Raw genomic sequence first — 25,373 nt, 5'->3', positions numbered from 1 at the left:
GGGTCTCCAAAGCAGAGTCAGTCTAAAGATGTATAAAAGAATATGTCCTTATAAACTTGCTGTGCTATCCCCTCTATCTCTACAAGTTTTGGGCCTTATTCTGTTGCAGGCACCTGGCCCACCCACACAAGTGAGGTATCATTTTTATCGGGAGACTTGGGGTAACGCTGGGTGGAAGGAAATTTGTGGCTCCACTCAGATTCCAGAACTTTCTGTCACAGAAATGTGTGGAAAATGTGTTTTTTTAGACAGAATTTGAGGTTTGCAAAGGATTCTGGGTAACAGAACCTGGTCAGAGCCCCGCAAGTCACCCCATCTTGGATTCCCCTAGGTCTCTAGTTTTAAAAAATGCACAGGTTTGGTAGGTTTCCCTAGGTGCCGGCTGAGCTAGAGGCCAAAATCTACAGGTAGGCACTGTTTTCAATGAAAAAATGTGATGTGTCCACGTTGCGTTTTGGGGTGTCTCCTGTCGCGGGCGCTAGGCCTACCCACACAAGTGAGGTATCATTTTTATCGGGAGACGTGGGGGAACGCTGGGTGGAAGGAAATTTGTGGCTCCTCTCAGATTCCAGAACTTTCTGCCACAGAAATGTGAGGAACATGTGTTTTTTTAGCCAAATTTTGAGGTTTGCAATGGATTCTGGGTAACAGAACCTGGTCCGAGCCACACAAGTCACCCCATCTTGGATTCCCCTAGGTCTCTAGTTTTCAGAAATGCACAGGTTTGGTAGGTTTCCCTAGGTGGCGGCTGAGCTACAGGCCAAAATCTACAGGTAGGCACTTTGCAAAAAACACCTCTGTTTTCCTTCACAAATTTGGATGTGTCCACGTTGCGCTTTGGAGCGTTTCCTGTTGCGGGCGCTAGGCCTACCCACACAAGTGAGGTATCATTTTTATCGGGAGACATGGGGGAACGCTTGGTAGAAGGAAATTCGTGGCTCCTCTCAGATTCCAGAACTTTCTGCCACAGAAATGTGAGGAACATGTGTTTTTTTAGCCAAATTTTGAGTGTTGCAAAGGATTCTGGGTAACAGAACCTGGTCCGAGCCACACAAGTCACCCCATCTTGGATTCCCCTAGGTCTCTAGTTTTCAGAAATGCACAGGTTTGGTAGGTTTACCTATGTGGCGGCTGAGCTACAAGCCAAAATCTACAGGTAGGCACTTTGCAAAAAACACCTCTGTTTTCCTTCACAAATTTGGATGTGTCCACGTTGCGCTTTGGGGCGTTTCCTGTCGCGGGCGCTAGGCCTACCCACACAAGTGAGGTATCATTTTTATCGGGAGACGTGGGGGAACGCTGGGTGGAAGGAAATTTGTGGCTCCTCTCAGATTCCAGAACTTTCTGCCACAGAAATGTGAGGAACATGTGTTTTTTTAGCCAAATTTTGAGGTTTGAAAAGGATTCTGGGTAACAGAACCTGGTCCGAGCCACACAAGTCACCCCATCCTGGATTCCCCTAGGTCTCTAGTTTTCAGAAATGCACAGGTTTGGTAGGTTTCCCTAGGTGGCGGCTGAGCTACAAGCCAAAATCTACAGGTAGGCACTTTGCAAAAAACACCTCTGTTTTCCTTCACAAATTTGGATGTGTCCAGGTTGCGCTTTGGGGCGTTTCCTGTCGCGGGCGCTAGGCCTACCCACACAAGTGAGGTATCATTTTTATCGGGAGACATGGGGGAACGCTGGGTCAAAGGAAATTCGTGGCTCCTCTCAGATTCCAGAACTTTCTGCCACAGAAATGTGAGGAACATGTGTTTTTTTAGCCAAATTTTGAGGTTTGCAAAGGATTCTGGGTAACAGAACCTGGTCCGAGCCACACAAGTCACCCCATCTTGGATTCCCCTAGGTCTCTAGTTTTCAGAAATGCACAGGTTTGGTAGGTTTCCCTAGGTGGCGGCTGAGCTACAGGCCAAAATCTACAGGTAGGCACTTTGCAAAAAACACCTCTGTTTTCCTTCAAAAATTTGGCTGTGTCCACGTTGCGCTTTGGGGCATTTCCTGTCACGGGCGCTAGGCCTACCCACACAAGTGAGGTATCATTTTTATCGGGAGACGTGGGGGAACGCTGGGTCGAAGGAAATTTGTGGCTCCTCTCAGATTCCAGAACTTTCTGCCACAGAAATGTGAGGAACATGTGTTTTTTTAGCCAAATTTTAAGGTTTGCAAAGGATTCTGGGTAACAGAACCTGGTCCGAGCCACACAAGTCACCCCATCTTGGATTCCCCTAGGTCTCTAGTTTTCAGAAATGCACAGGTTTGGTAGGTTTCCCTAGGTGGCGGCTGAGCTACAGGCCAAAATCTACAGGTAGGCACTTTGCAAAAAACACCTCTGTTTTCCTTCACAAATTTGGATGTGTCCACGTTGCGCTTTGGGGCGTTTTCTGTCGCGGGCGCTAGGCCTACCCACACAAGTGAGGTATCATTTTTATCGGGAGACGTGGGGGAACGCTGGGTGGAAGGAAATTTGTGGCTCCTCTCAGATTCCAGAACTTTCTGCCACAGAAATGTGAGGAACATGTGTTTTTTTAGCCAAATTTTGGGGTTTGCAAAGGATTCTGGGTAACAGAACCTGGTCCGAGCCACACAAGTCACCCCATCTTGGATTCCCCTAGGTCTCTAGTTTTTAGAAATGCACAGGTTTGGTAGGTTTCCCTAGGTGGCGGCTGAGCTACAGGCCAAAATCTACAGGTAGGCACTTTGCAAAAAACACCTCTGTTTTCCTTCAAAAATTTGGCTGTGTCCACGTTGAGCTTTGGGGCATTTCCTGTCACGGGCGCTAGGCCTACGCACACAAGTGAGGTATCATTTTTATCGGGAGACGTGGGGGAACGCTGGGTGGAAGGAAATTCGTGGCTCCTCTCAGATTCCAGAACTTTCTGCCACAGAAATGTGAGGAACATGTGTTTTTTTAGCCAAATTTTGATGTTTGCAAAGGATTCTGGGTAACAGAACCTGGTCCGAGCCACACAAGTCACCCCATCTTGGATTCCCCTAGGTTTCTAGTTTTCAGAAATGCACAGGTTTGGTAGGTTTCCCTAGGTGGCGGCTGAGCTACAAGCCAAAATCTACAGGTAGGCACTTTGCAAAAAACACCTCTGTTTTCCTTCACAAATTTGGATGTGTCCACGTTGCGCTTTGGGGCGTTTTCTGTCGCGGGCGCTAGGCCTACCCACACAAGTGAGGTATCATTTTTATCGGGAGACGTGGGGGAACGCTGGGTGGAAGGAAATTTGTGGCTCCTCTCAGATTCCAGAACTTTCTGCCACAGAAATGTGAGGAACATGTGTTTTTTTAGCCAAATGTTGAGATTTGCAAAGGATTCTGGGTAACAGAACCTGGTCCGAGCCACACAAGTCAAAATTGGGTTTTCTGATTCAAGTCTGCCTGTTCCTGAAAGCTGGGAAGCTGGTGATTTTATCACCGCAAACCCTTTGTTGATGCCCTTTTCGGGGAAAAAACCACAAGCCTTCTTCTGCAGCCCATTTTTCCCATTTTTTTGAAAAAAACGAAATTTTCACTGTTTTTTGGCTAATTTCTTGGCCTCCTTCTGGGGAACCCACAAAGTCTAGGTACCTCTAGAATCCCTAGGATGTTGGAAAAAAAGGACGCAAATTTGGCGTGGGTAGCTTATGTGAACAATAAGTTATGAGGGCCTAAGCGCAAACTGCTCCAAATAGCCAAAAAAAGGCTCGGCACAGGAGGGGGAAAAGGCCTGGCAGCGAAGGGGTTAATACTGTGCACACATGGCGAAGCCATTTGTGATCCAAATGTGAAAGAAAGTATTTTCTTTAATAATTAATGGTCAACGTATCCTGTATAGTCAGGAGCATGCCTCAACCTGTGGCTTCCAGGCAGGGAAAGACACGGCGGCTGATGCGATACATAATGTGTACATATGAAATTGTAGTCATATATTTCTCTAATTTAAGTAAAGATAGATGGATGAGTCCCCACAGTGTTTAGTCATCTCCATTACCCTATTAGTTTGGAAATAGCAGTTGTTCAAAGATCATACTGCTCCTCATAATGAAGTACCCTTAAATTCCAGTGATTAGATGCAACGGTTGATTATTAATTCAACCACTTATTTATCAGGCTCATTGCAAGCACTCTCCCTAGTAATTTGAATCAAGCTTAATACCCTCAAATGGCCCCAGATCTTGACCCATTGAGTTTTCCCTGTGAGTAGTTAAGTAATCTGGAGCTCTGCTATGAAAGCGAGCTAATAATATGGTAGGTGGAACAAAAGTCTATTGATTGGTACAAATGTGATTCTAAATTTCAAGTGTAGGCACAACTGCGTTACTATTGCTGATGAAGGTCAGCTTCATTCATGAAAAGCAATGAAACATTAACTCCTTATATCTGAAGTTGGTTCAAATGCCACTATTCATTATGATAACTCTGATTAGGACATTTGATTGATCATTACATTTGCTCAATGTCGTGTGCATCTGTCTGCTTTCAGTGGGTACTTCACAAGGTTTGTCTTTCCACTATTTATGAAAAAAGGGTATATAGGTATTATTATTATTACTATCATTATCATTATTAACAATGCTCTGCTATTACTATGAATAGTACTTAAAGTAGTACCTTTACTACTACTTGCACTACTACTACTACCATTATTATAATTATTATTATTAATAATAATAATAATAATAATAATAATAACAACAACAATAATACAAATATTTTTTTGTTGCAATTACAATTTCCAATTGCATGATATAAGCAAGCTATGGCATTACCACATTGAGAGAAGCATGATCCTCAGAAAATAGAGTAAAATTAGTTATTGTGTGTGCTAAGTAATTACCTTTGGCAATCATTGGTGTTAATCACCGTGTAACAGATGATGAGCACAACTGGTCTTATTTCACTGAACTCATTACTGTACATTTTTACACTAACCTCAAGTATTTTTTATGGGCATGAATACCTCAGAACCATGGAGAAAAATAAGAACTCCATCATTGGGAAGTGATGTAACCTATCAAGATAATTCATTTTTCGCCAAACTTACTAGCCTGTGTCCAAAGTCTTTTTTTTTTTTTGTCCTCATAAGAAGTCCCGCCACTCTGCTCAAGTGTCATCAACCTGCGTCCATCATGGTGATCCAGTTTAACCAGGTCAAACCTAAGCAGACACAGCTCTTCACCTCTCCCGGACATAACCAATGCTCATATCACACCACAAGCCCGGGAGGGAAAGAGGGGGGGGGGGGGAAAGAAGGAGTAATCATTGGACTATATACCAAGAGTAATTCCATTTTGCCGAACATTTTCCCAGATTGCCCAGCATTCATCGTTATTACCCATCAGGCCACTACATTCTAAGCAAGAAAAATAATCTACAGAAAACAAATAGTCAGAAACATTCAGAGGTGTAGGCATGATCCATTTTTAACATATTTGTCTCCTAGCCAGCAGCATCAACAAAAACAATATACACTTGTGCGGCCTGGAGAGCTTCTTGTCCCATGAGGAGCCAGGAGAGACCCCAAAGAATACTAAAGAGGGGGGTCACCTCCACCTCGATACTTATAAACTGTTTAAGAAAACCATTGATCCAAGACCAAAAGACACCTAAATTAGGACAGCTCCAGAACATATGTATATCATTTGCATTAAGCTCACCACATCGTGGACACTTTTTTTCAGACTTCCCCAAAGTGGATAACTTCTGGGGGGAACAATGGACCCTGTACATCGTAAACAACTGATTCTTTTTCAAAGCAGCTGATCTAGTTACCGACCAGAGTACAGAGCTTGATGATTCCCAGGTATGTTCTATATCTAAGTCTGGCAAAACCTTTCCCCATTTCTTCTCGGGAAGCAAAACCGCTGACTCTGAAGCATCGAGCAACGCCTGATACCAAACAGAAATTTCTTTATGAACCAAGACCGAGGATAATTTGTCTTCCCAGTAATTATACACACCCCCTTTCTCTTAAAGGGATGCCGCCCAACTCTCTAACTTCAAATATTTAAACCTTGAGAGTTTATAATCTGTTAATTCCTCAAGTCTAGACCAGGGCACCAACTTGGCCACCTCCAAAATTTGCCCCCACCTCGTCACTCCCTTTAATGCAAGGCCAATTTATCTAAGAGAAGCTCGGGAGTACAGGAAGAGACCCAGACCGGAGCCCAGGGACTGTAATATTGAATATGCAAAACTTGGCGTACCAACCACCACACTCTGGCAGTGTCCTTAAGAGGCTTCAGACTAATCTTTTTGACGAATTTCAGGTGGCCAAACTTAGACAGAAAGAAACTGCCAGCCACCGAAAACTCTTGAGTCACTGAGCCCCAAAAGAACGTGTATTGAGACCTATATCGTAACAGAATCCTAACAGACTTCAGATGAAAAGCCAAGTAATATTTATAAAAATCTGGAGCTGCAATCCCCCCTTTTCTCTTGGACCTACACAATTTTTGCCAGGCAATCCTAACCCCTCTAGAGGACCATACAAACGAAGTTAAATCAGCTTGCATCTTCTGGAACCAACTCTTCTTAAATTCCAGGGGGATAGCATTAAACAAGAATGTAAATTTGAGAAGAATAATCATTTTAAGAACATTGACACTACCTATAAAAAACAGAGGAAGCCCAGCCCAGATTTTAAGCAAATTACGAGTCTCCTTGCAAAGCTTATCAAAATTGATCCTAGCCAATTCATTAAGGTTGGGGATAACTTGAATTCCCAGGTATCTGATCTGTTGCTTAACCAGAGGGCTATCAAAGGTAGTATTCCAACACATGACTTCAGTTTTCTCAGGGTTAACAGAGTAGCCTGCGACTTCACCAAAATCCTTTAAACGTAGTAAAATTCTGGAAAAAACATGTGTCAAATCTCCTATATATATCATAAGGTCATCAGCATACAAAGCAATCTTCTTCTCCCAGCCCACACATAGAAAAGGAGGGATCTCTCTATCCGCCCTAATTGTTGCTGCTAAAGGTTCAATATATAAATCAAAAAGAAGAGGAGACAGTGGACAGCCCTGACGCGTCCCTCTCTGAATCCTAAATCTGGAAGAAATACTATTGTTGATTAAAATACAGGCAGACGCATCTTTATAGATAGCCTGAATAGCCCCAATAAATTTCTAACCCAACTTAAAAGCCTCCATTGCACATTGTAAGAAACGCCAATTCACCCGGTCAAAAGCTTTGGCTGCATCAAAAGTAAGAACCAATAGGGGAACTATTTCAGAAACCGCTAAGTCCACCGCACCCAACAAGTCATAAGTTAGCTCGTACAAATATCTGCCTCTGAAAAACCCCTTCTGGTCCACATGGATCAAATTGCAAATCATGCCCTGGAGCCAATTGGACAAAATATGGGTATAAAGCTTATAATCTGAATTCAACCGAGATATTGGCCTTTACTAACTACAAAAGGCTGGATCTTTCCCTGGTTTCAGAAGGAGGCTAATAACCGCCTCACCCCAAAACTTAGAATAATCAACCCCTTACTGTAGAAAGAGATTAAACAAATCTGTCAAAATTGGCACCAACTCCTCGCAAAGATTACCATATAGCTCATTAGGCAGACCTTCTGGGCATGGAGCCTTCCCCTTCTTTAGATTCTGAATTGCGGCTCTCACCTCCCCAGAATCTATTTCCCTGACCAGTTGCTTCTGATCCATATCTGTTAACTGAGGGAGATGAAGTGCATCCAGATACGCCTTTGCCGACGTGTCAGAGAAATGCAGATCTTCTGTATAAAGACTCTGAAAAAAGCCAACAAAGGCCTCCTCTATCTCGATATCGGTTGTGGATGAAGCTCCTGTAACCTCTGATCTGACTAGAGAAATCGTGTTCTTGGAGTGGTCTGATTTAGTTTTCCAGGCTAAAAGCTTCCCACAGCCTTCCCCATATTCATACTGGGCGAACCTGCTGCATTCCCATACCGTCTTCGTTTTCCTCTCTAGAAATAACCCCAGCTCAGATCCTGCCAATTCTAACTCCTTACCCATTGAAGTAGCCCTTCTGCAAGGAAGTTGTTTTAATTGATTTTTTCCAACCCTGTATCTATAGGTGGCCAACCCCACAAGCCTGCCTCTAATAATCTGCAATGTGGTGGATCCATAATTCAATTAAAAGTCTCCTTCCTCAAACCATCCATAATCAACTCATCCAAAAAGAGAGCACAATTAGTTGTCCACCTAGGAATAGGCACTTGACTGTTAAGGGAGAGTTGCATTATTACTGCTGAATGATCTGAAAGATGTGCCGGGCATGGCAAACCGATATTACTATGTCCCTTAGCTGATGATGAATTAGAAAAAGATCTATCTTCGAACGATGACCATACTTCTTCTTAATAAATGTGTACCTAGGACCCGCCCCACCCTTCTGATGCCAAATATCTATCAAACCAAGGTCTAACATTCCTTGTTTTATCCATAAGCGAGTTTTAGGTGAATTCACCGTTGGTCTTAGTGTAGACTTATCTATTATTGGGTTCAATAAAACATTAAAATCCCCCCCCAACTACAATTGGGTACTTAGCAACCAATCAATGGTTAAAAAGATCCTGAAAAGGTGAGGGGTCATCGACATTAGGTCCGTAATACCCAGTGATCACAAACCAGATTCCATATGAGGCGGCCTCCACAATCAACCACCTACCCTTAGGATCCTTCTTGACATTAGCAACCTTCACGCATACTGATTTCTTGATAAGAATTGCCACCCCCTTTACTGCGCATGATTGATTAGTGTATGCGCAATAACCCACCCAGTTTAAATGTTTAAGATACACATTCCATTCGGGCTCTAACAAATGAGTTTCTTGTAAGATAATCACTTCCTCCTCTACCCTTATTAAAAACTCAAAGATTCTCCTCCTCCTCCCAGGAACCCGTAAACCATTAACATTCCATGATAAAAACTTCAACAGGGCCCTCTTCTGACTACCCATTATCAACAAAAGGAAGATTGTCACAGAAAGCCCATAAACTTAGCAAATAGTCGAAGCCCCTCATAAGAGTATATGCTACACTACTGAGGACATTTTCAATCACATCCATAATTCCCCATTCCCCCCCATATACCCTCCCTAGTGAAAAACACCACCTGACCTATGTCCCAAGTACACCCCATACCACCACCACTCATGGGAACCCTCCCTCGCCTTCCAAAGGGGTGACTGTTACCACCCATATGAGCTCAAACCGGTCGGCTCTTCTTGAGGAATAAACAATCAACGTGAAGTCTTCATTTTCTCAATTAATGCCTGAACTTCCGCTGGTTCCCTGATATTGTACGTAGTATTGTTCCACATAATCTTCAAAAAAGCCGGGAACCTCATCTGAACTGTGGCGCCAAAAGACCCAAGGTCCTGCATATACTTCCCCAATTCCCACTGCCTATCCAGGGTTGCTTTGGAGAGATCCGAGCGTATCCGGAAGGACCAATCGCCCATTGAAACACTGCCCACCTTAAGGGCATCAGACAAAATTTTCTCTTTTACAGAATAAGTACCAAAGTTAACAAGAATTTTCCTGAGGGTCTTCCTATCTAGCTTCCTTATGAAGGGGTCCCGGTGAATTCTCTGAATGTCCTCTTCCAACTTTAACTGATCCACAGTGGGGAAAAATGTCTTAAACAGCATTATTACGAAAACCTTAATATCATCACCTTCCAGCCCTTCAGGAACGTTCAGTAACTTAATGTTGTTCCTCCATAAACTATTCTCCAAAGATTCTAGCTTCCCCTGAACCATCTTGCCATTGCTTGTCAACTAGGAAATATCCTAGGAACTGGACAGTACTCGAGCCTCCTGCTCTGAAACTGCCGACTCCAATTTACTCATCCTCTCAGCCAGCGGATTGTTTACTTTCCAATGCAGCACAAGACTCTCTGATTTTTCCTTGGTTATGCTCCTATACCTCAAATTTACCTCTGATCTCCTCTGATAAAGAAATCAAGAGGTTCTGTACCACAGAATCATGAGGGGACGGACCTGACTCTAAAGCCTTCATAGACAAGGGACCCTGCGCCACGCCACACTCGATAGTTGAATTTGCGCAGCATCTTTCTCACCACCCTGCTTCCCATTCCCAAAGGAAGAGGCTACGGGGGCCAAGGAGCTAAGAGAATTCTCTAAAGATTGTGGAGGCTGCATCTCTACGCTGCGAGAAGTACTTCTTAAAAAGGGTGCAATGGGAGATACCAGCCTACCCTCTTCAGTTAATAAGCCTTGAGCGCAGAAAGCTTTACTGATGTTACTTAATTTGTTACTATGCCTCTTTCTTGACTCAATGTCAAGAGGAAGGGGTATGGGGAAACTCCCTTTTTTAGTTTTTATAGTCCCCTTCCCTTGTGCTCTCTTGTTACGGGACCCCCCTTACTGGGTGCTGCTGAATTACCAATGACCACTTTTTGGGAGACCTCTTCACCCTCCCCTATACAGCAAAAATCTTTCTGTTTCTGCGCCAGTTGGGGGCCTCTGCTAGATGCCCGTGCTCTTAATTTCACTGGCGTCATAAACAAGTTGCCTCCTACCGTGATGGCCAAATAATACTTGCTGTGGGCCTGGGATTCTTTCCCCAACTCCTTCCTGAAGATGTTGAAGGCTGCTGCAAAATGTGGCCCCCTGAAACAGCAAAGGGTAAGATAATGTTTCCCTCGATGAAAAAGGCAGGCTGCCTCTGCCCAGGATCCGATGCATGAAACGCTGGACCTTGGCATCTCAGCAAGGGATTTGTCTCCGCGCCCCGCCCTGCCTTGCGCAGGGGGCTGAGACCGAGCGAGAGGCTCAACAGCTGAAATGAGCCTCGCGGCGTCCAGACACAGTGTTGCAACGTTGCAGTGTACAATTCCGCGCCCTGACCGGAAAGAGCCCCCGACCACTGAGCTTACGCGGCCGCCATGTTCCCTTCCCCCTGTGTGCCAAGTCTTGACTCCCTTTTGTTTAAAGAACATCTTCCATTCAGAATCTATGTGCATCTACCAAGGCATATGACTTTGCCCTAACCCACAAGTCTGTAGGTACAATTGAAGTAGAGGTCCTCTAGTAGATGGTATTGTTACAAGGCCATTTATGGCACTAAATTATACTGTTCTTTCCATTTGACCTGCTTATTTAATCGTAAATACATCTGGGTGAAAACTTAGTTATGCTTGTGAAATTCATGAGAAGAACTCTAGGTTAGTAGTTGGGTTGAAGGGAGTGACACAAAAAAACAACAAATCATGTTTGTTTTGAAAGCTTAATTTTCAAACTTTTCATGGTATTTCACAAAATTTTCATGCAAGTTTGTGAAATTTAAAAAGACTATATTAGGGGCATGATTTAGATTTTGGTGAGAGGGTACTCCATCACAATGGCAACAGAGTACTCTCTACTCCAAAGTAACGTTCCATCCACCTCATTTAGAGTTGGACAGAACTTCAGTATGTAGATGGTGGAGTCTACCTGGTCTCCCTTGCCTGAATATAACTCTGATAGTCCGACAGAGTAAAAAGACGCTCAGATGTTTCCCCATTGATCACCCACTTATTCAGAGTGTGTGGACAACTGGCATGTTTTCTCAGACTGTCACTGCAAGTGAAACATGCCGATAAGGCACAGTGAACACTGTAAAATAACACCCACACTATGAGAGAAAACTCCCATAGCAAGGGGGAAGTCATTCTTTTTAATTTTCACGTAAAAAAATACTTGTTTAGGATTTTGTTTTTAATAAAAAAACATTGAAAGTTTTATGTTTAGCTCTGTCATGCTGACGAAGTCATTTGTCAAACTTTCAAAGCATTTCCAGGAACTGTGTGATGAGGATTCCTGGTAATGCAAAATATGCCTGCTGGAGTGGCAGACATGTCTAAATTTGGTGGGTGTAGTACCTTCATCATGGCGGTAGTAACATACTCCTCAATGGTGACTCCACTAAATCCATCTGCTAATTTCTAGATGAGGCCCTGTGTGATTTTGCTCACGCTAACAAGGGAAAAGTTGCTTCTTTAAGATTAGCTCACTCCACTCATAAATGAGGGAAGAGAGTAGCTATATCCGCTTAGCAAATGTAATTAACTTTGTGGAAGGCTCCTGGCCAAAATGTTGTGGGAGCTAGCTTTGTCATAAAACATGTGAAAGACCGTTCAGATTGTCAAACAGTTTTCTCAGGCATCCTACTAAATCCTATGGTAATATAACATTATATGAATAAAAAAGCCTAAGGTCCTGATTAAAGAAAGGTGGCACTAAGGGGTGCCACTTTTCTTGCACCCCTTAGTGCCCCCATAACTCCACCATGTGTGTGCTGTAGCTGACTAAAATGAATAGCAACTACCTATCATTGATACTGTTTCCTACTTGCAGCTACATGCTTTAAAGTATCAAAACACTATTTGGGTATTGTACTTCACATAAATAGTAACATGGAAATTGTAGTACAGTGGTTTCCAACTTTTTTACTTGTGTGGACCCCCACTTTGTCATTACTGGAACCCGGGGACCCCACTGAATCATTATTGGAATCCAGAGACCCCCCCACTGAATTATTACTGAAAGCTGGGGAACTAATCTGTTATTATTATTACATTTTCTGAGCAGTCGCTGACCACCTGAGGAGGCTTCGCAGACCCCTAGGGCTCCTTGGACAACAGGTTGGGAACTACTGTTGTGGTATATATATATATATTATGAATGCACTTAATTAATTATCTCATACTGAATGAAACACTATTGCTACCAGTAATACACATGGTCATCATTCAAGGGTCGCCAGGGGTTGCAGCTTTGACCCTTGGCTTGCCCTTTGCTACCTGGTACTGCCTTTGAGACCCTGGCATCAGAGGTGGCAAACTCAGTGGCAGGAACACAGTTGCATCTCGTCCTCACGGACGTTAGTTGGGGCTCCTCTATTTTTGTTTTCTGTCAATTCTTTTAATTAAAAATGGAGTACAATTGGCAGGAATATTTCCTTACATGATAGCTGAGGTAAGTAAAACTTTGTTTTAAATTGTATGTTGTGTGCGTGCTTGTGGGTGAGTGTGTTTATGTGAGACAGAGTGTATGTACATGTGAATTTGTGTGTATGAGTAAGTATGGCTGTATGAGTGACAGTGGGAATGAAAGTGGCAGTCAACGGGCGTGTGGTGTCAAGTCCTCTACCCCTGGCATTTCGGTGAATTGACGTCTATGAATACTCCTGCATATATTAATTTAAAGACTGTATATACTGGAGTCTCCATGTGCAAAGAAACCATTCTCATGAAGCCAATTTCTTTTTTACTTTTCCCAGATGTAACATATGTTTGGTCATAGGTCTCCAATGTTCGGAACATAAAACATTGTACATTCAGTGATTAGGTGAGAATGGTGCTTCACCTTACAATCGGAAAATAAAAGATGCCAGCTTGTTTTCTGTGTTTGCATCATTTTTTATTTGCTTGGAACATTTAAGAACAAATCTAATCTTATCTGGGGGACCCTTAGTTTTCCATATTAAGGTATTATGAGTTTCATTTTTATTTGTTTGGGGTATGTAACAAATCATGATAATTGCCTAGCTTTTTTAAATTTCTGCATATTTACAACTCTTGAATCTCTCTATAATTCCATCTGCTACCTGGAAACAATCAGCATTCAGAGTACAGTTTTTCTTAGCTTGAATACATTCACCATATACGATTGTGTTTAAAGTCTATGTGGTTCGCAGCTCTTATCAAACAATGCAGATTTAACATAGTTTCAATATGTGATTTGTCACATATATCCAGAAGTCAATAACATATTTAGATTTTTCTGAAATTGTACTTGTAAATTTGAAACTCCAAGGATTAAATGAGTATACAAATATACTCAATCAATGTCTCTCTGTGGAACCCCATAATATGAAAAGGTCACATTTGTACATTATCCAGAACTGTAAATGATACCTGTACAAATCTAAATCAGAATTCTATGCAAAACATTTTTCAAAGAGTTCCATCATAACATTTTCTTATAATACACAAAACGAATGCTCATGGCAGTGCCACCAAGCTGCAATTAATATTCATTAGAGAAAATTATTGTTTTTCAGAATAAATTTAGAAAAACCAACTAGCAAAATATTAGGCTGATGTCCAGACAAAGGGTATATTTTAGAGCTTCGACTCTTTATTGTATCTTTTAGATGTTTGTAAAGTATTTTAATTTTATTTATCTAACACCCACCCGTATCATGGAGACCTTCAGCTCCGCTTCTCCTATCTTTAGTGCGTGCATATTTCCACCACGGTGGCAGAATTTCCACACACACAGATATACGTTTCAGTGCCAAAAGTGAGCAGGGTAAGGGGGATTGACTAGAAAATAACTGCTTCAAAATGGTAGAGGTTCAGGGTAGTTTAAGGACTGTTTATAGAGGAACATGCTTATTCAAACACATGGACACTACAGAGCAATACCATTGGTATTCACAAACTGCACTTGTAAATTTACTAAAGACCATAGAGTGCCGAAATATATGTAACTGTACCACATCCCAGCCTTGGAGTAAATCAATCACTACACATGGCCATTCACAGATACTGCAACACTAAAACTGTGAAGACAGGGACATAGGGACATGTTGGAAGGTGGGTCATTAGTTGTGTAACCCATTACTTATACAGGCCACACAACTGATGGAATTACTCTTGGATGACAATGTGTAATCTCTCATGTATCTCCTTAGAGGAAATATAATCCCACAAACAACATGGCAAAACAATCCCCAGTATCCAAATGCAACATTTGACTGTAATGTAGAATTAGCACACCTAAATCTGGCAATCAAGCACATCTACTGTGTAAAGAGGTGGCTGGCAGTCTCATTACTCAAACTAGCAACAACAAGGAACATCTAAAGACATGTTTAAGCAATTTAAAGGTTAGGATTACTGTTGAATTACTTACAAATTACTCTTGATTAACATTCAGATTAAAGTTGATTTACATTGCATAATACCATCCTACACCCCCCCAGAGGACGCGGTCCAACAAGCCAGAAAAAAGTCCAAACAAGCATGTACTTCCCCTAGCATTGGAACCCTTGTGGGGTTAACATACTTTTATCCCACCCTACGTGAGGTGGGAACACAAACTGCGTTGGGGGGAGACTGCGCTGCTCCTGCAGCTCCCCTTGTCCATGGGCACCTGTTTGGTGGTGACCCCATCCTCATGGGACCACCACAAACTGTCTAGGGGCCTAACCCAGTGCTGGTGCCCCTCAAGGCATGATAGGACAGGATGCATATCCAATGAGTAGCTCTCCCGCTGAGCTGGGGAGAGCTGCGTTGCCACCAGAGTTGGGTTGCCGCCTTGGTGGTGCCCGGTCCCATCCAGACACCCCCACACCAGGTAAGTGCTCCCTCGTTGGGGGGCGACGCAGGGAGCCCACCCCTGGCCGCCCCCGCCGGCTCCCCGCAAGGACATCACCTCCATGTGCTGCCACGGGAGCTGGCCTTTCCTGTGGTGTCTGCCTGCTCCTGCGGGCAGACGTGTGCAGGGGCTGTGGCCAGACGGGTCAGCTGGGGGAGTGCAATGCCACTCCCCCCTCCTCCTCTACAGCTTTGTGGCCCCAGGATGGGGTCCACGGCCCCTCTTCACCTTATAGGGGAGCTCGATGGTGCTCCCCGATGTCCTCTGTCTCATGGGGCCCCTAGATGGGGTCAGGAGACCCTCAGGCAATTTTCACAGGAGAGGTACGGCACCGCCCAACTTGGCTTCTGGTGGGTCCTAGGGATGGGGTCCAGGGCCCCTGTTCTGATCGTCATGGGGGCTTGATAGTGCTCCCTGGCCTCCTCTTCGGCCGCCGGTCCCTTCCACAGCCAGTGGCCATCCTGCAGGGGCCACGACAATGCCCATTTTTCTTCATGGGGCCCAGGGATGGGGTCCCAGGCCCCTTTTCCACAATGTTCTCAGGAGTGCAACAGCGCTCCCCAATTTTACTTCAGCCGCATGGGGCCCTGGGATGGGGTCCGGGGTCCCTACACCATCACGGCAAGGGGGTGCGTGATGGTGCCCACCAATCTCCTGGAAAGGGCCAGGCTTCACGGCCTCAGGATGGGGTCTGGGGCCCTTTTTTCCTCCAGAGGGGGAGTGAGACAGCACTCCCCTGGCTCCTCTTCCTCTTGGGACAGCCCCGACACAGGCCCACCCTGGGGGCACAATTTGGAGCAGCGGCGGAGCCCCACGCACTTCGTTGTTGCATCTGGAAAGGTCAAAGGTTGCGATCTTTCTCCCTTTCATATCTCAGGCCCCCAAGGGCCAAGTTTCGTGATTCTGGTGTTGTTTTGCTCCTGGTGACAAGCCCTTGCCAACAGGAGCACTCTCCTTAGGCCTCCTGGCCTAGAAGGGTCCCAGATTACAGGGAGCCAGTCCCACTGACTCCCTGCACCAGCTTTTTCTCTGGGTACCTTCCTTTCCTTCTGTGCAGCGCTCTCCTTGTGCTAGCCTGGTCTTTCCCCCAACTAATCCTCGGGGGGTAGGGGGCAAAGGTACCAGCTTACTTGGCCCTGGAATGCACCTCGCTGGGCCTGAAGTCCTTCTGGGCCGAGTCCCTGCCCCAAGGAGCAGTCATAGGGTTCTTCTATCCAGTTGCCTATGGCGCCCGTCTGCAGTCCCAGTGTCCAGCAGTGAAGCACAGCTAAGAGAGAGATCTCTCCCCTATGCAGGACCTTTTAAATGGGGGCAGAAGTGTCCAGTAGGTCTACACATCTGGCCTATCCAGATGTGCCACATCACTTCCTTGCCCCGTTGCCTCCTTCCTGCACAGTCTTCTGGGATAGCTCAAAATGGCATTATCCAGGAGTGGGTTGCCACATGTGCTCGGAAAGTCTCCGCCCCTCCGCCATGACATTTCTCCCAGGGCCTCTCTAGCCTGCTTCTGGCACAGAATGACAGTTGGCTGATTGATGCAAGGCCCTGCTCAGGCAGCGGGACAGAGCAGTAATTGGCCCTAATCTTGAGCTGACTCAGAGAAAGATGGCATCCCTGGTTGACCCATAAATTGTACAACTCTGCTCTTGTAACCTATTGCATTATTCTTTTGTTACAGGTTACAGTGTACCCTGGTGTGACTCTGGTATTGGTGAACCCCAGAGTACTGGAGTTGAACCCTGGGCCATCCTTTCACACTGACATTTAATGGAGTGTCCCCACAATGCAAATACAGTAAACACACTGACATTGGTATTCAATAGAGTGCCCCTACCATGAAAAGACAGTAAGAACAGTGACTATCCCTCACATGTGGCCTACTCCAGGTCACCACCCACTCTGCATAGGCCCTCCTGTGCCAGGCTTACCTAAGTGCAGTTCTTGGGCTGGGCACACCAGGAATCCTACCCCTTGCAGCCCTCATGTGGGTGCACATGCATGTGCACATATGATCACGTGCAACCCACCAGGGGTCTCCTAATCTTGCTGAGCCACTGCAGCCTTTCCTTAGCATGCTGGCACCGGCGGTAAACACACACAGTCCATTTTACCATGAGTTTACTGTGAGAGTCCCTGCCTAGGAGGCTCCCTCACAGTAAAAGGTCAAAAAGTGAAAAATCAAGGCGGACCTGATGGTCAGAATCGTCCTCTCACGCACGCCACGCCCAGCTGATTCCTATGGGGAAGTCGCAGCCATCACATGTGGGTAGTCTTCACCCTGTCTGCGATAACAAGTGATGTGGGGTTCTGACCAGCCACCTCCCTTGCCAATTGTCAGCGACCCCCAACACTTGACACTGGACATCGGCCACTTGACCACCTCCTTTGCCCAACCACAAGATCACCTTACATGGTCGGAGCAACCTTAGTCATAAACTTTGTCCTGGGTCACGCAATACGCACCCCACTCTGTTGGACAAGGGTACAGTGCCTCTGCACTGCTGCCTCCAACTTGGATAGGTGTAGAACCTACCCCCCCGGGCCCCTGGCTAGTCCCCCTTCTGGAGGTTATTCCATCTAGGACCCTCCTTCCTCTGGATCCCTACATCCTGAAAAATGCAGACTGATTGGACCCTCACAGAGAAGAACAGCCCACTCAGAACTCTTGGTACCGCTCCCTCACAGAGAAGCACCTCTGGCCCTGGCCTGGCTCCTAGAAAGGATACCAGTCTGGCCTCACTACTACAAGAGGAGTGTTGGAGGAGAAGCACAGTGGGTACCTCCTCAGGCAACCCACAGCTCCTTCCCACCATCTTGGTAGCTCCACACGGAACCCACCCAGGGAACCTAGACCCTACCCTTGTTCTACACTGCAAAAACAGGGCCTAAGTCCCCACCTTCTCTAGGGAATGAGCTCTACCCCCTAGAGCACCATTGGATGACCCACGAGCCCTGGGTCAGCTTCACCCAGGCCCACCTCCTTGAGCCGTCCGAGGTCTCCCAGATTCACGTCAGGAAACCTCCCAGGAACCCTTCAGATCCTTGGCTAGCTAGTGCCACCCAGCATGGGAGTACAGGGTCCCTTCACTTAAGATAGGTCCCACCTGCCTCCAGGTGACTGTCCAGGGACCCCACAGATCCCTGGTTGGCTAGCGCCACCCCTACACATGAGCACTGGGTCCCTTCACTTTAGATAGGCCCTACCTGGCTCCAAGTGACAGTTAACCGTGCCACTGAGGGCGGACCTGTCTTTGGCACCTTGCTGAGGGGACACCCTGCCCAGCAATTGCCACCTGACGGGACCCCAGGACTCACCCTGCGGGTGGGACACCAACGGTACCCCACACAGGGGTCCGCTAATTAAAGGCGTCTGCAGCCCATCACTCATCAACAGCTCAGAGTGCCCCCTAACAGACGTGGCCCCGTGCCCCCTGCCTTTGTCCTGGGTTCTGACCCTGCAAGGACCTACCTGACTGGTCGGTCGGTTGAGTACCGCCACAACCACACCTCAGGCACCAACTGACTTTACTCCAGGATGACATCCTTTCTCTTCCTTTGGGTAGCCTCCTACCCTTCCTTGACACCTCAGGGTCCACTATTAACTCCCTTGGAACTCCTCAGGGTTAGTCACCTAGCCTACCTAGGGGACCTAGGGGCTAACACTACACTTACTTTGAGACCACCCACCACCTTGGTTCACTCACCCTCCCCACCAAATAACCTTGGGGGATCAAGGGAATCACAACTTCCTCACACCCTCCCACCACCATGGAAACAGTTTTCAGAGTTTCCCTCTGCAGGAACCCCTCGAGGGGTGGTTACTACCTGTGGGGACGTAATCTCCCACCTTCACCCTTCCAGTGGATTTAGCCTGTGCCAATGGCAGGAAAACAAAATCTCTGCTGGGAGAATGACTAGCTGGGGTCCCTGCCCTTTGGAAACTGGCCCTACGCTTCAGAAGCGTAAGAATTTCTGGGGCCCCCTAACCATTTCTTAACCCACGAACTCAGGTGCACCCCTACCATCCCAGTCTGTGGTGTGGGTATCAGTTGCTCTCCCTAAACCTTTAGAGAAGACCCCTCCTCATGCAGGCCCAGTGTATGTAGTTTTAGAGCTCAAAAGGACACACAATGGCCTATAACACTTTGTGAATATTTCTTGGAAAGCTTCCACCCCACATCCTGTCCCTCTGTGCAGGCAAATTAATCATAACAACACAGTTAAAAAATAAACTTTTCATTCCTCAAGTGACATATAAGTGTGCACGGTGGGTTTCCTTTCTCATACTTTTAGTTCACATGACCAAACCTTTGAACCTTTCTCACAGACTTACGCTCTCATATTTGCTCATTACTGCATAGGTAATGTGTGGCAAGACTGGACTTATCAAGTGCCATAAGTGCAGACCGGAATGAGATACTATGTTTCCTGCCACTGAACACCAAATGTTGGAAGGTGGGTCATTAGTTGTGTGGCCTGCTCAAGTAATGGGTCCGGACTCAACAAAAACTAGGAAACAAACACCCCATTGTTGCGCATTAACTCTAATAGGGTAGTGTTGCAGAGCAGTCCAAGGCTTGCTCAAGGGAGGTGGTGTGGGTTTGTAATCCCCATTCACGAGCATGCAAGCATGACACTCAATAAATGATTGTCCAGTCTGTGCTTTTTCTTTTGATAAAGTAAAAGTACATTTACTACACACACTACACAATACTATGCAACAATACCACAAATATACACAAATTGATGGAATTACTCTTGAATGACATTGTGTAATCTCTCATGTTTCCCCGAGGGGAAATATAATCCCACAACCCACCTGGCAAAACAATTCTTAGCACCCAAATGCAACATTTGACAGTAATGTAGAATGAGCACACCTACATCTGGCAATTAAATACATCAACTTTGCAAAGAGGTGGCTGGCAGTCTCATTACTCAAACTAGCATCAATAAGGAACATCTAAAGACATCTATAAGCAATTTAAAGGTTAGGATTACTGTTGGATTACTCTTGGATTACTTACAAATTACTCTTAATTAACATTCAGATTACTGCTGATTAATATTGCATAATACCATCCAACACCCTAGAGGACACAGTTCCACAAGCCAGAACAAATGCTCAAAAAAGCTTGTGCTTCCCCTAGTGTTGGAACCCTTGGGGGGTTACCATTCTTTTGTCCCACCCTACCTAGGGTGGGGACACAAACTGCGTTTGGGGGAGGACGCGCTGCTCCTGCAGCTTCTCCTGTCCATGGGCTCTTGTTTGGTGGTGTCTCCATCTTCCTGCCATGCCCTGCTTCTGACCTCAAATATTACATCACTCATGACATGTTCTGTGATGTCATTTATGACATCATTGATGACATGTAAAATGACATAACTGATACATCATCCAACTTCTTTTGTACACATTGCTCCATAAATGGGTAGAGCAGAGCTATGAATGTATGTGCATAATAGCTCAGAATAAAATGAAGCATGATTACTGTTGTCATATATGGAACCCCCTTAGGTAAAGAAAGCTTGTGTTATGTGCAGCATTGAACCTAGAGTGTCACTGGTATTGCAGGGTGCTCGATACAGTAGCTGCTCTCCACCTAAAGTTGGGAACTATCCTGAGTTCTTTGCTTCTTTTTTTTAAATATATAATGTTTGTCTGTGTGTGTATATATATATTTGTATATATATTCATATATTTATACACATATGTCTATATACACGTGTTAAAAATTACATATACTTGCAACTTAGAGAATAAAAATAAAAATACTACCAAGGGTGGGATATTTTAAAATTATTGTTTATACATATCATTTATAAATTAGATTATTATATTTAAAATAATTAATTGTGTATTACACATTTTTATTTGAGCTAAAGAGCTGTAATTTCTTATTTAATCACTTCTACGTAAAATATAGAAGATATTTAAATCTCAATTACTTTTATTTTTATATATATATATATATATATATATATATATATACATACATACATATATATATATATATATATATATATATATATATATATATATATATATATATATATTATTACTAAACCATATTTCCTACACTTCATTATACTTCCCCAAATGAGATCACTTGTAAGTGCTTTTTGTGTGGTTTAGGATTGATTGTCTTGATTGTGTGAATATGTTTCTAGTACAGGATTTCATTTTAATTTTTGTTTTAGGTGAATGCTATTTTTGTCTAAATTAGTGGGCATGGTTATGTAAATGTGCTGGTAATTACAGCAATTAAACTTCAAATTTCTTTGTCACTGAACTGTTCTGATGTTTGCCTTTCATCAGTGATTGGATTGTGATGGTGGTCCAAGTTCCTCCTGGACTCGTTAACTTCCATGTGCTTGTATTTGTACAATCGGATCTATGGTCCAGGGTCTGCTTTACAGTTTGACGTAATGGCAAAACAATTTCTGATTTATAGTGAAAGTACAGAATCCAGAGTGGAATTCTCCAGGTTAATCTCCTCCACCTTAAGGATGACAGGATTCTCTTGTAGCTGTAAACGTTTCTCCAAGTGGTATTATTTGCTATCAATATTCAGTCCAAAATATATGCATCTCATAAAAATATTAAAAAGAAACAGGGCTACAGCTGGCAAGCTGAAATGACACAATTGGCTCAGTTTTACTAGATTAAGATACAAAGCAATAACAACCACAGCAATACAGAAACAGAGCATTGGAAATAGGTGTTCTATAAAGAAACCCCTGTCCTCTCTCCTAAACATGAAATGATTTTAAAATCATCTAACCAGAGTTCTAAGTAAGGAGTGAGGATGATTTAACTAAAATCTTAAGGAAATTTAGAAACGCAAGAAGGTGTCAGCACAGTGAAGGCTTAAGTAGAAGTATTCCAGAAAAAAAGAGAAAGGTGTTTAGGACATGGCTTTAAACTTGCAAGAATAAAGGAAGCACAGAGGTCTGTACCCCTCAAAGGCTAAGGGAATCTGCCTTAATGCCTAACAGTGTAAGTATTTAATAAAACAGACTCTTCATGTCAATTGTATCTCTTCCCTCTCCACCAGGAACCAATCACCTCATTGTCTGTTGTGTGTATTTGCAACATCACCTGAATTTCTCCTCCTACGGAACTTTGGACAGTTACTGCAACCTTGAACGTTCCCCTTTCCTGATACATGATAAATAGAAAACTATAACTGCTCATTACGTCTTCACACTTCTTGCCAAGATTTCTTTTCTCAGGCCTTACTATCAGCAAAACTAACACACATAGCAATACTTCTTTTCTCTAGCTAATGAAACCTTGACACACACCTGCAAAATAAAGAACATGCTCACCAAGCAAACATTTTGAAATCAAGCCTTTAGTCAGGCTGATTTTAACCAACATTAAATGTGCATTTCGATTTACATGATTATACATGCACACATATAACTTTCAAAATGAATGCAAACATGAATAAAAGAATGCATGTTTCTGCAAATACAACTCAAACCAATCAATTCATCAATCGCTCAATCAATGATGATTTATAAAGTGCAGCTAGTCACCTGCTATGGTATCCAGGCGCGTGCAGGTCCTGGAGGCTTACTTGAACAGCCAGGTCTTGAGGGCCATTCGGAATTCCGGAACTGAGGTGATGGTCCGGAGGTGTGTAGGTAGGCTGTTCCAGGTTTTTGTTGTGATGTGAGAGAAGGAGTGTCCTCCACTTCTGTCTTTGGTAGATGAGGGGAGTATGGCCAATGGTTGACGGAAGCTCAGGTGGTGTTCAATGTACGCAGGTCATTGGTTGTATATAGCCTTGTGTGTATGGGTCAGCAGCTTAAATTGGCATCTCTTCTGTACAAGGAGCCAATGGAGTTGCATGAGGTAAGGTGTGATGTGGGTACATTGGGGAAGAGTGAGGATGAGTCTGGCTGAGGCATTCTGTATGGTCTGAAGTCTCTGTAGAAGGTGTGTGGTGACTCCTACATAGAGGGCATTGCCATAGTTCAGTCAGCTGATAATGAGGGCCTGTGTCATGGTGTGTCTCATGTGAGGGGTAGCCAGCTGAAGGTACTATTTAGCATGCACTAGGTGAGGAAGCAGGAAAAGTAGATGGCCTTGATCTGTGATTTCTGGGTGAGCTTGCTGTCAGTGGTGATTCAGAGATTTCTGCCATGGTCAGAGGAAGTGGGTGTGGGGTCCTAGGTCTGATGGCCACAAAGAGTTGTTCCATGTGTTGCTGTTATTGCCAAAGATCAGTACTTCCATCTTGTCTGTGTTCAGGTGCATCCAGTTGTACTTCATCCAGTCAGTGATGTTTGTCATGCATCTGTGGAAGTTGGTTCTGTTGGTGGGGAGGTCATCGGTAAAGGAGAGGATGAGTTCGGTGCCGTCTACGGAGGAAATTATGTTGAGACCGTAGAATCTAATGATGTTGGCCAGTGGGGACATATATGCATTGAAGAGTGTGGATCTGAGGGATGAGCCCTGGGGGACACAACAAGTCATCTCCTTGGGTTCAGAGGTGAAAGGTGAGAGATGGATCCCCTTGGTTCTTCCAGTGAAGTAGGAGGTGATCCATCTGAGCAAGTCCCCTTGGATGCTGATGTGGTGGAGTCTTTCAATCAGCAGGTGGTGGGATACCTGTGCTGGGAGGTCGAGGAGGATCAAATCTGCTGTTTCTCATTGCTCAAGGAGGGTTTGGATGTCATCGGTGGCTGCAATCAGGGCAGTTTTTGTGCTGTGATTGCTGCAGAAGCTGGAGTGGGAGGTGCTGACAAGCTGGTTCTTCTTGAGGTATGTCATTAGTTGCTTGTTGATGCTCTTTTCCAGTACGTTTGCTGGGAATAGAAGCAGGGAGATCGGTTGGTAGTTTTTGATTTTGCCTGAGTTGGCTGAGGGTTTTTTGTGTAGTGGTCTAACTTCTGTGTGTTTTCCAGGTATCAGGAAATGTTGTGATGGTGATAGAGGTGTAGAGCATGGTAGTGAGTTCCTTGGGTTTCCAAGGTTGAAGATGTAGAGTGGACATGGGTATGTGAGAGCTCCGGAGTGGATGGATTTCATGGTGGAGATGATGTCCTGGGTGGAGAGGATGTTCCAGGTGGTCAGTGTGTGGTTCATGTCGGCTATGGTGGTGGCGTATCTGTCTAGGAAGTCCGTAGGTGTGGTTTGAAGTTTCTGTATATGTTTGTGATCTTGTTGTGGAAGAGGTGGACAAGGTTGTTGCACAGTTCCTGTGAGGGTGTGATGTTGTTGTCGCTGGGTTGGAGAATTCCTTAACAAAGTTGAAAAGTTCCTTGGTGTTGGTGGCACTGGTTTTGATGCATGTGGCCAGGGCTGTCTTCTTTGTTGCCCTCAGCAGGTGGTGGTGGTACAGGTTGAGGGAGGTCTTGAAGGCTACTCTCTCAGAGCCATCCTTGTTGAAATGCCATCTCCTCTCCAACTGTGTACTGTCTCTTTTTGCTGTTGTGAGTTCTTGGGTGTACAGCTGGCCTTTTTGGAGGATTTTCTATGGTTGCTCTTGATGGAGACAATGCTGTCGGCACAATTGGTAAACCAGGTATTGAAGTTTTTCACTCCCTGTACGAGGTTGGTGGCAGGGTCAGAGGTGCTGAGGGTGTCTGCTCAGCTGGTCTCTGAGATTTTGTGGGGGGTCACTGGTCATCTTGTGGGTGGAGGTGTGGGGGCTGGAGATGGTGAAGTGGACGATGGAGTGATTGGTCCATGTGAGTTATGTGACATGGCTGTTTTTAATGCGGTTGCTGGAGGTGAAAATGGAGTCCAGCGTGTGTCCTGCGGTGTGTGTAGGGTCATGGAGGATCTGATTCAATCCGAGGCTGCTCATACTGTCGAGGAGGTGTGCAGTGTTGTTGTCATTAGGGTCATTGATGCAGAAATGTAGGCCGCTAAGAAAGATGTAGTCCTTGGAGTCTAAGGATTGAGGCGCAATGAAGTATGCAATGGTGTTGCAGAAGCTGGAGCACTGGCCTGGAGATTGGTTTGCAAGTGTGCCTCTGATGGTTGTTT

Source organism: Pleurodeles waltl, chromosome 5 (assembly GCF_031143425.1).
Source record: "Pleurodeles waltl isolate 20211129_DDA chromosome 5, aPleWal1.hap1.20221129, whole genome shotgun sequence".
Lineage (NCBI taxonomy): Eukaryota > Metazoa > Chordata > Amphibia > Caudata > Salamandridae > Pleurodeles > Pleurodeles waltl.
The sequence above is the reverse complement of the archived record's forward strand: the minus strand, read 5'-3'. Positions refer to the sequence as shown.